Consider the following 10376-nt stretch of genomic DNA (forward strand, 5'->3'; position numbering starts at 1 on the left):
GTCACTGCTGAAAGAATCGTACTGTGTGTTTGTGCCACACAGGATCCGACCCTCCTACTTTAGGGAGCTATTTAGATAATTTCCAGTTGCAGGCTTTGATGAGACCATGTCATCTAGTATGCACACTCACTGTGGCTGGGTATGTTTTCTAGAGTGGGATTTCTCAAAAATTCCAACTAAAAACTGGGTGGTGGAAGGCAGTGAGCTCTGCTAACTCTGTGACATGTACGGGTGTGGTTTGTACGGCTTCTCCTATGGAATTCTAGTCTTTGATTTCAGCCCAGTCTGTCCACCAGGTGAGTGAGCACATGTGCATATCTGTCTCAGTGACCATCTTCAGAGTTTTCACAGCTGAACTTTCTTTCCATAGTCCTGCTTCTGGAGAAGAGGTAAGTATTTAAGGGCATAGAATTTTTAAAGCCACCATATAACCTTCAATTTCTTTCCTATCTGATTTATTTAGAAGTATATGGCATTATGTTTTATTGGACACTGGTTTTGGTTGTTGCTGGTGAAAACTTTAGTTCCTGTTATTTAAATGTCATGTGTTCATTTAATACACTAAGAGACTTGGCGCTCCTGGCATCAGAGTACATTGACACCAGGAACTTCTTACCAGAGGGGTAAGAACCTAGAACTCGGCTGGGCGCCGTAGCTCACGCCTGTAATCCTAGCACTCTGGGAGGCCGAGACGGGCGGATTGCTCAAGGTCAGGAGTTCAAAACCAGCCTGAGCGAGACCTCGTCTCTACCATAAAAAATAGAAAGAAATTAATTGGCCAACTAATATATATATATATATATATATATATATATATATATATATAAATCAGCCGGGCACGGTGGCTCGTGCCTGTAGTCCCAGCTACTGGGAGGCTGAGGCAGCAGGATTGCTTGAGCCCAGGAGTTTGAGGTTGCTGTGAGCTAGGCTGAGGCCACGGCACTCACTCTAGTCTAGGCAAGAAAGCAAGACTCTGTCTCAAAAAAAAAAAAAAAAAAAAAAAAAAACTCAGGAACCCACGCCTTGTACTAAGACGCATATAGGATGATCTGCACAAGTCATCCCATCCCTGTGAGCTGGCACTTATTACTTCTGACTTAGCACGCAGGAAACTGAGGCACAGAGAGATGAAGTGATTAGGTAATCAGGATTGAATCCAAGGTTCCCTTATTCTAACACATGTATTTTTTTTCCTATACAAGAGAAGTCCCAGAAATAATTTCTCAACTATTAAGCAGAGACACATTTACTCCATAAGAACAAGTGTGTGAAGTGTCCCTTCCCCAGACAGGACTTGGGCTCCAACAGCAGGCCACAAGCCCTGGGTGGTTCCTCACCAGCATCTGTTCTCTGGGTACAATGAAAATCGGTCTCACATGTTTCTTTCTGATATTATAATATGACTACTGGACATTTTGCGTTGTATACCTGACTCACATTCCGCTAGAGTCACACTGGGAGCCTGTTGTGTGGAAGATGTAATAGCGCACAGTCGCTCAGGCCCTCCTGCACTGTCCCTGTCTGGCACTTCCAGCCCGAATCTCAAGTCCTGAGCCAGGATTTCCCTGTGGGGCAGTGAGGATTGCCCACCCCAGCCCCACCCCTAGCGAGTCTACAGGGAGTCATCAAGAGGGCTCACTGTGTTCCTGCAAGTGCAGGCTCAGAGCAGCCTGGTCTGGCCACAGTGGACCTCGCAGGCCACACACTGCTCAGCGGCCAGTCTGAGAGATGGGGCGGCTGAGAAGGTGGAAGGAGAAAAGGGAAGTGAGAGGTCTGGGGCTCCTCCCGCACCAGCTCTGCCTTCTGCACAGCTGGGACTTCCCCACCACACGCGCCCTCCCCTCCCCGCGACGCCACAGCGCCCTCTGCTGGCCGTGGCCCGCACTGCTCCCGCAGCCTGGGCGCGGGCTCCCACCTGTGCAGCGGAGTCCCTGGGGGCCAGGTGGGGTGAGGCCGACCCTGGAGGGGCACCCGCGGTGCCAGCGGGCAGAGACAGGGTCACGGCCTGGCGTGATCGGGCTGAGCCAGCGGGAGCCCAGGGAGGGAGTGAGGACCTGCCGGAGCCGGGACAGGTGAGCGGGGAGGAGAAAGGTGAGCAGGGCTGTCGGGGACGCGCGCTCAGCCCACAGCAGCGAGCACGGACGGAGCCCGCGACCCTGGAGGAAACATGAGTGAGAAAAAGCAATGACAGCACTCTGCCCACAGCGAGCTCACGTCCTAGTGTAATCGAGTAGGAAGAAGTGTTCCAAGGTGTGCAGTGGGGACCGTGAGAGGAAACAAAGCAGCGTTAATCGAGAGGACAGGGAAGTCACCGGGGACAGTAGCCTGGCTTCGCTGCCCTGACTGCAGAGCCCTGGCTGAAAGGAATATGCGCGCAGGAACGCCCAGGGCACCGCCCGCGGCATCTGATTGGCCAAGCCCTCAAGACTCTGCTGGGCTCACAATGGGGGGAGGGACTTGCATTGTCAGCTCCTGATTGGCTCTCACAGCTGAGTCTCAGCTCCAAGAGGCATGTGGCCCTGTACATGACAATCCATCTGCCTTATTGACTTCCTGAGGAGGAGCATCCAGCTGCAGATTGGCTAAAAGTAATCCTATGCAGCCCCTGATTGGCTGTGGGGCGGACGCGCTCTCTGTGAGGCAGGACCCACAGTGACAGTTGGGCGTCCACACCGCCTTCGCTGCGCACGGGACAGACGGTGACTGGACCCACGGGGCCCGAGCTGTCTTGCTGGTGTCCCCGGCATTCGTCGGGTGAGGGACCTGCCTTGGGGCTCCACACACTGGGCTTCCCGGAGAGCGGGGCTCCCGTCAGGCGGGGGACTCATTGGAGCATCCTTGAGCCCGAGGCGGCCGAGCCCCTTGGTGGCGCAGAGCCCGGTTCCGCGTCCGTCGTGCGGCCACACCGCGGACCGGTCGGTGGCTCACAGCAGCCGCGTCTGTGCTCCTCAGCCCGGCACCGCGCGGGGCGCCCGGCCAGCACGGAGGGCAGCCGGGTCATCCGCCCCGTGAGGGACCAGGTGAGTGGCCGGGTTAGGGATCAGGTGAGCGTCCTGAGTCAGAGCCCGGGTCACTTGCAAACCAGCTAATCAGATAATCCACCGTTCCCTTCCTGCCCTGTCATCGGTCAGTCAGGCTCCCACGAAGTCGGTCTCTTAGCGAGGCTGTCCCGACAGGGCACCGGGGGTTACTCACGCCCCTCCCGTGTGTGCCAGGTAATTGTCTCACACTGTCAGTCATTGGTTTTCTTAGAAATTCAGTTTTCAGGTCAGTCATCCCTAAGTCAGTACTGATGGGCTGCAGCCCCACCCACCATTTCACCCCTTTGGCCTCAGACACCTTCTTCAACCTCTCTGCTCCAGGGTCCGAGGAAATCCAAGCTTGAACCTCACACTCCATCTCCTCCTACTCCTCTTTTGGGGAATGGGGTGGTGACTCAGCCAGCAGGACAGCTCTGCAGCAGCAGGACTCCCTGGTGTCCGTGCAGGGGACTCTTCCCTTCTCCCCTGACTCACCTGTATGTCTGTGTTTCCTGAGGCCCAGAGCCGTTCCCACCTTCCTGACCAAGCCCAAGGGCCCTGCCCACCCCCAGTGGTCAGTCTGAGTGTGGATGCAGCTGCTGCTGCAGGAACAGGCCAGCACCACAGTGGCCAGGCCAGCAGGATCCACTGGACCTCAGGCAGCAGGGACAGGGAGACTGTGACATCAGTGTGTGGAGGAGGTGGAAATTGAAAGCTAAAAGGTCAACCAGATGACAGAAAGTGGTTGCTCAGATTTAGCAGCAGCACTGTTTTTGGTTTCCTGCTGGGGCTTTGGGTCTGGTTGGACTGGGAACCAGGGCTCCAGTCTTCCCAGGGAAAAGATCCCAGGGAGGAGCCATCTCAGGACCCAGGTGTCTGATGCCCCATGTTGTGTGTCTGTAATGTGTGTATGATAACCTTGTCAGTGTTTCTATATCTGTGGTGTGTGTCTATGTGCATGTGTGTGTTTCTGTTTCTGTGCATGTCTGTGGACTATATGCATGCATCTGGGATATGGGTGTGTGTGTGTGTGTGTGTGTGTGTTTGAAATATGTGTGTGTCTGTGTGGCTGTGTCTATATATGTGTGTCTTGGGTCTTTTTCTGCACGTCTGAGTTCTGTGTCTCCGTAAGTGCCTATGGTGTGTGTGTACATGGGTGCATACTCCAATGTCAGTTTCTCAGTGATGAGGTCATTACAACATAGTGAAGAATCCATCCCCTATTCTCTATATAGCTTTACTATCTTTTTAAGGGCAAACTCGTTATTACTGGTCAACATAATATCATCTAATTAATTATTCTTTACCATTCTCTCACACTATTAAAATTAAGCTTCATGAAGGATTTTTTGTCTTTTTTATTAATTACTCAGTATGCCCTTCTTGAAAAAAGCTTGGCATATGTTAGGTGCTCATTATATACTTATTTGAAAATTGTAAGGAAATTTGGAAGAAGCAAAATAGGAGTGGAGGGCGATGATGTGGGAGGGCAAGTCAGGGAAGGGATCACTTTACTGGTGGAGTGTGAGCAGCCAGTGAGACTGACATATTGACGATATAGTTTATATGAATGTCCACACTGTTCCTCTGGACCAAGTGTCACTAAGGGAGAAGTAACCAGTATGCAGGAAGCTCTCACTATGCCCCAAGACTGGTGTTTTCCATGTGCATCCTTATTTAATCCTTACAGCAGCCCTGTGAGATAGGACATCTTGCATTCATTTTGCAGAACAGGAAATTGAGACATGGAGGGGAAAGTAGCTCACCCAATGTCATGCGCTCAGCATATAAAAGAGCATAGATTGGTTCCAAGGCTTCTGGGAACAAAAGATAATATCAATATAGCAGGAAATTCACAAATGGTGCATTAACACATTGACTATGGGGAGTTAAATCTCCATGAATCAGCCCTTGATCGTCCTTCCCATAGAGGATGTGAATCTTCTTGCTCAGTCCAACGCTCCTGTCACTTCCTACTGGGTCCTAATCTCTGAGCAGTCACTGGCGGTTTACTCCAAAGGATTCATCCTAGGGAACCTGAGAGAGGCATAACATAACTCCTCCTCCATCCCCATGATAGAGGTAGCCCCCCAAAATTGATGGGTCAGTGGAGCTATGGAACTTGGACGACTTCTTGTGTTCCTGTGGGAGAGGAGAGAAGGGGCCAGAGAGGGGCAGTGGGAGGGGGACCTTGAGAAGGCAGAGAGGGTCCATGAACTAAGTCTGATTCTGAGCGGACATTTCTTCACCCTTCTATTCTTTCATCAAACGTTTCTTAAGGTCCACTTATTCAGTTAATGAACACATAGAGCACTTACTGATTCATTCCAATTCTCCTGAACACTCACACAGATGTATGTGGAAAACACTGTTATTTTACCCATTTTACAGATAGGGAAACGAAGTCTAAGAGAAGTTAGACACCTCCCTAGCTGACACATTTATTGACCATGAACGCAACCCCAGAGCTTGCTGAGAACTCCTGTGTGCTGGGAACTAAATCCACAGGCAGGCAGCAAAGCAGTGGTGGCCCTGTGACCTCCAGTACATCCAGGAGATGAAGACAGATGCAGAGTAGTAATACACATGCAACTGCAAATTGTGACCTGGTACAGGTGAACAGGAGAGAGTAGAAGAACAAAGGTCATATCAGACCCAAACTTGTCCTCGTGGAGCTTGCAGTGTCTTTGGGAAGCCATGGGAATACTGTCACCACAAGAAGTGAAAAGCCTCATGCAAATAAGCCCATGTGGTGTCATTGGAGACAGGAAGTCAGATTCTGCCAGAAATGGCAAAGATTTAGCGAGTGTAGCCATTTTCTGCTGCAGGCCCATTTCTTGCCTCTACATTTACTGCAACATGTCTCAAAAGAGTCCTTGGCACTCACAGTTTCTACTTCCTCCCTTCAGTGCTCTCTTGAACTCTCTGCAATGAAGATACATCTCCACTAGGCTACCATAACTCTTTTTGACAAATACACTGTGATACCACTTACGTAAATTCAAATGGTCGTTTTCAGTCCCTCTCTTACAGGATTTATCAGTGTTCGAAACAAATGACTAGTCTCTCTTCCCTGAAGTTCCTTGTTCTCTTGGTCATCAGTACCCGACCCTTGCGATCTCCTGGTCATTCATTCCTCTTCCCTAGCTGCTGCATCTCAGTCTTCGTGCCATTTGCACCTCATCTCCCTGACACTAAAAGCTGGAATTTCCCAGGGCTTTGTCTGTGGAACTGCAAGGAGACATTGGGACTTTATTGCTTACAGTGTGAGTTAATAAATGCTTGACAAGTACAAGAATTTCATCTTAGTAATCATAGACAATGTGAGATGTATAGAAAAATACCTTCTGATGAATAAGAAGGAGCAGATGAATAAACATGCAGAAAAAATTTCTTACCAAGCAATAGCCCATTGGAAGATTTGAGAAAGATCAATCGCATTGTGAATGTGCCTTACTGGAAACAGGTTTGTATATGGAAATGTCATCATCACTAATCAGGACCATTTTTCTAAGTCTTCCAGCCCTTCACCTTTTGCTGGTTCCACAATTTCCATCTCCATGGGGCTTGTGGCTGCTTTCACATCCTCTCCCACAATATGTAAATCACACACTGTCCAGGAAGTACCACAGTGGAGTTAATATTCACTTAAAAAATGAGACAGCCACATGCAGAAGAATGAAACAGGACCTCTATCTCCCACCACTCACAAAAATTAATTCAAGATGGATAAAAGACTTAAATGTAAGGCACAAAACCATATAATTTCATAAGAAATTTTAGGAAAAACTCTTCTAGACATTGGTCTATGCAAAGAACTTATGATCAAGACCACAATGTCAATTACAGCAGCAAGAAAAATAAATGCATGGGACTTGATTAAATTAAAATACTTCTGCACAGCTAACGAGTAAATACACAATCTACAAAATGAGAAAAATTTATTTGCAATCTACCCATCCAATATAGGGCTAATACCTGGAATCTACAAAGAAATAAAATCAGCAAGAAAATATCAACTCCATTAAAAAGTGTGCAAAAGACAAGAACAAAATTTTCTCAAAAGGTAGACAAATGGACAACAAACTTCAAAAAATGCTCAACATAACTAACCATCTGGGAAATGCAAATTAAAACCACAATGAGAGGGCCGGGCGCTGTGGCTCACGCCTGTAATCCTAGCTCTTGGGAGGCCGAGGCGGGCGGATTGCTCAAGGTCAGGAGTTCGAAACCAGCCTGAGCAAGAGCGAGACCCCGTCTCTACTATAAATAGAAAGAAATTAATTGGCCAACTGATATATATATAAAAAAATTAGCCGGGCATGGTGGCGCATGCCTGTAGTCCCAGCTACCCGGGAGGCTGAGGCAGAAGGATCACTCGAGCCCAGGAGTTTGAGGTTGCTGTGAGCTAGGCTGACGCCACGGCACTCACTCTAGCCTGGGCAACAAAGTGAGACTCTGTCTCAAAAAAAAAAAAAAAAAAAAAAAAAAAAAAAAAAAAACCACAATGAGATAATACCTTACTCCTGTTAGAATGGCTTTTATTATAAAGTACAAAAACATTAGATGATGGCATGGATGTAGACAGAAAGGAATTCTTATACACTCTTGGTGGGATTGCAAACTAGTACAACTCCTATGGAAAACAGTAGGGAGATTTCTCAAAGAACTAAAATTAGACCTACCATTTGATCCAGTAATCCCACTACTGTGTATCTACACAAAGGAAAAGAACTCATTTTATAAAAAGACACCTGAACTCAAATGTTTATTGCAGCACAATTCACAATAGCAAAGATGTGGAATCAACCAAAATGCCCATCAATTCATAAGTACATTAACAAAATATGATATATGTATATCGTGGTAGTATTACTAGGTGATAAAAATGAATTAATGCCTTTTCCAATAATTTCGAAGGTAATGGAGACCATTATCCTAAGTGAAGTATCACAAGAATGGAAAAACACACACGACATGTACTCTCTAATAAATTGGAACTCACTGATGGGCAGGCAAGTACATAGAGCAAAGTAAAAGTCACTGGAGAGGAGGGGAAGGGCAAAACCCCAGCTAACCAGTATAGTGAACACTACATGGGTTATGGGCACATTTAGACACTGACTCAAGCCATGTATCAGAAACTAATTTTGAAGTTAAAAACAAACAAAAATTTATAAAAGCAGAATAACATGTTTATGGGAATTTCATTAACTACCTTTATAAATGTCACTGATCTTTTTAAAAGGATTTTTTTCTATTGACATTCATTTGGTTAACCTGTTATTATTAAAATTTATTAAGTCTATAAACAAATGTAGAATTTGTACATTGAACATTAAAGTTTAGAGTAACTAGGTTTGGTGGTCTGTAACTTTAATAAACTGAGTATTGATTTGAGACACCGAGATATCCTCAAGAGACTTTTCCGTGCGCAGTTGCCATGCTCAGGTTTGAAGGGCTCACACGGACTAACCAGCTGGGGGATTCCCCACCAGCTCCATAGACACTCACTGCCTGCCACCCCATGCACACATGTGAGACATTAAGAAATACATACTTGGTTTTCATCCCTACTTCCTGACATACAGCTCCTCAAACCCTGGTAGATAGGGGCACTAGGAGTATTTTTTGTTCTAATATTTGGTCTTTGGCCCCTGGTTGATGAAGAACCCAGGAGACATTTCTAATATTCTTCATGATAGGAGCATCTTTTGTTCTAATGAGATGACGGTGGGAGGGCCCCTAGATGGCCTCAGGAGGGGTGCTGGTTGCCAGGGAAACCAACCATGTGATTGGAAGATTGGAACTTTCAGTTTGTCTTCCAGCTGCAAACCTCTTGGGAAGGAAGAGCGATTGAAGGTTATTGATCACCTATGGTCAACCATATAATCAACTATACCTAGAAGTTTCATGAAAACCTCAAAGGGCTGGGTTCATTGAGTTTCTGGGAAGCTGAACAGGTGGAGGTTCCTGGAGGGTGGTGCCCATGAAATGGGCATGGAAGCTCCACACCCTACCTGCCACGCCTCGCCCTGTGCATCTCTTCCATCTGGGGCTTCATCTATATCCTTTATTAACAAATCCAAAAACCCAGTAGAAGTAAGTAAATGTTTCCTTGAGGTTTGTGAGCAACTCTAGCAACTTCATTCAACATAAAGATGAGATTGTGGGAACCCCAATTCATAGCTGGACAATCAGGAGTACAGGTAGCAACCTGCTAATTGAACTGGCGTCTGAAGTGGGGGCACTGTTGTGGGACTGAGCTCTTAACTTGTGGCTCCTGATGCTATTTCCAGGCGATAGTGCCAGATTAAAATGAATTATATGTCTTCTACTCAATTTTGCTGTGAACATAAAACCATTGTAAAAAAAAAAAGTGTCTTTAAAATGAATTGAAAAGACTTAAACGCTCTGAAGTAGAGAATTGGTTGAACAATTCGAACCATATCCAGTTCAGTGGAATGCGATGCAGTCATGAGGAATTCACGGTGATGGTGCAGAGTCCTGCTTCTCCCATGGGAGTCCAGGACCGAGGGCAGGTGGTGGTAGGCAGTGTCAGAGGACCCAGAGACACAAGATTCGATTTGCATAACTTCTGGGGGCATCACTTATACTCAAATACTTGAGCAGGACCATTAAATAGCTTCAGTGGTAAGTAGTGCATTATTTTCCTATCATAACAATGGAGATGTATTTTGTATAGGCTGCAAATATTCCTATGAGTATTTAGGGTACAGCAGAAGTCCTCAGAGATATTTTATAAAACACTAGATACTCAGAGATGTAGATTCACCTTCCTGCAACTGTCTATGGGTTAAAGTGTGAGAAGCCCTAATAGAGAAGGATATTTAATGATGTCATTCCCCTTTGTTAAAAAAAAAAAAGGATATATGCATGAGTATATATAACATACGAAAATTGAAAATATACAGAGGAAAATGCTGGATTTGTCTCTCTGTGGTCAAATTATGGCAAGTGATTTGTAACTATTGTATTCATTATATTATAATGAATCATTTTAGTTTTATTTCTCATGTTTATATTTCTTAAAATGTAAAACTATGTACACGTACAAATATAGGTGAACCTTGACAACCATGGGATTGAAATCCATGGATCCACTTATATGCAGATTTTTTTCCCTAGAAATATAATGGAAAATTTTTTTGAGAGTATAACAATTTTGAAAAGCTCACAGATGAACTACATAGTCTACTAATAATAAAAATATTAAGAAAATGTTAGGTATGTCATAAATGCATAAAATCCATTAAGTACCCTAAAATATACTAGAGAACAGTGAGACCAACCCCTCCTCTTCCTCCTCCTGCTCAGCACATTCAGAATGTATAG

The sequence above is a fragment of the Microcebus murinus genome, chromosome 32, assembly GCF_040939455.1.
Source record: "Microcebus murinus isolate Inina chromosome 32, M.murinus_Inina_mat1.0, whole genome shotgun sequence".
Taxonomy (NCBI): domain Eukaryota; kingdom Metazoa; phylum Chordata; class Mammalia; order Primates; family Cheirogaleidae; genus Microcebus; species Microcebus murinus.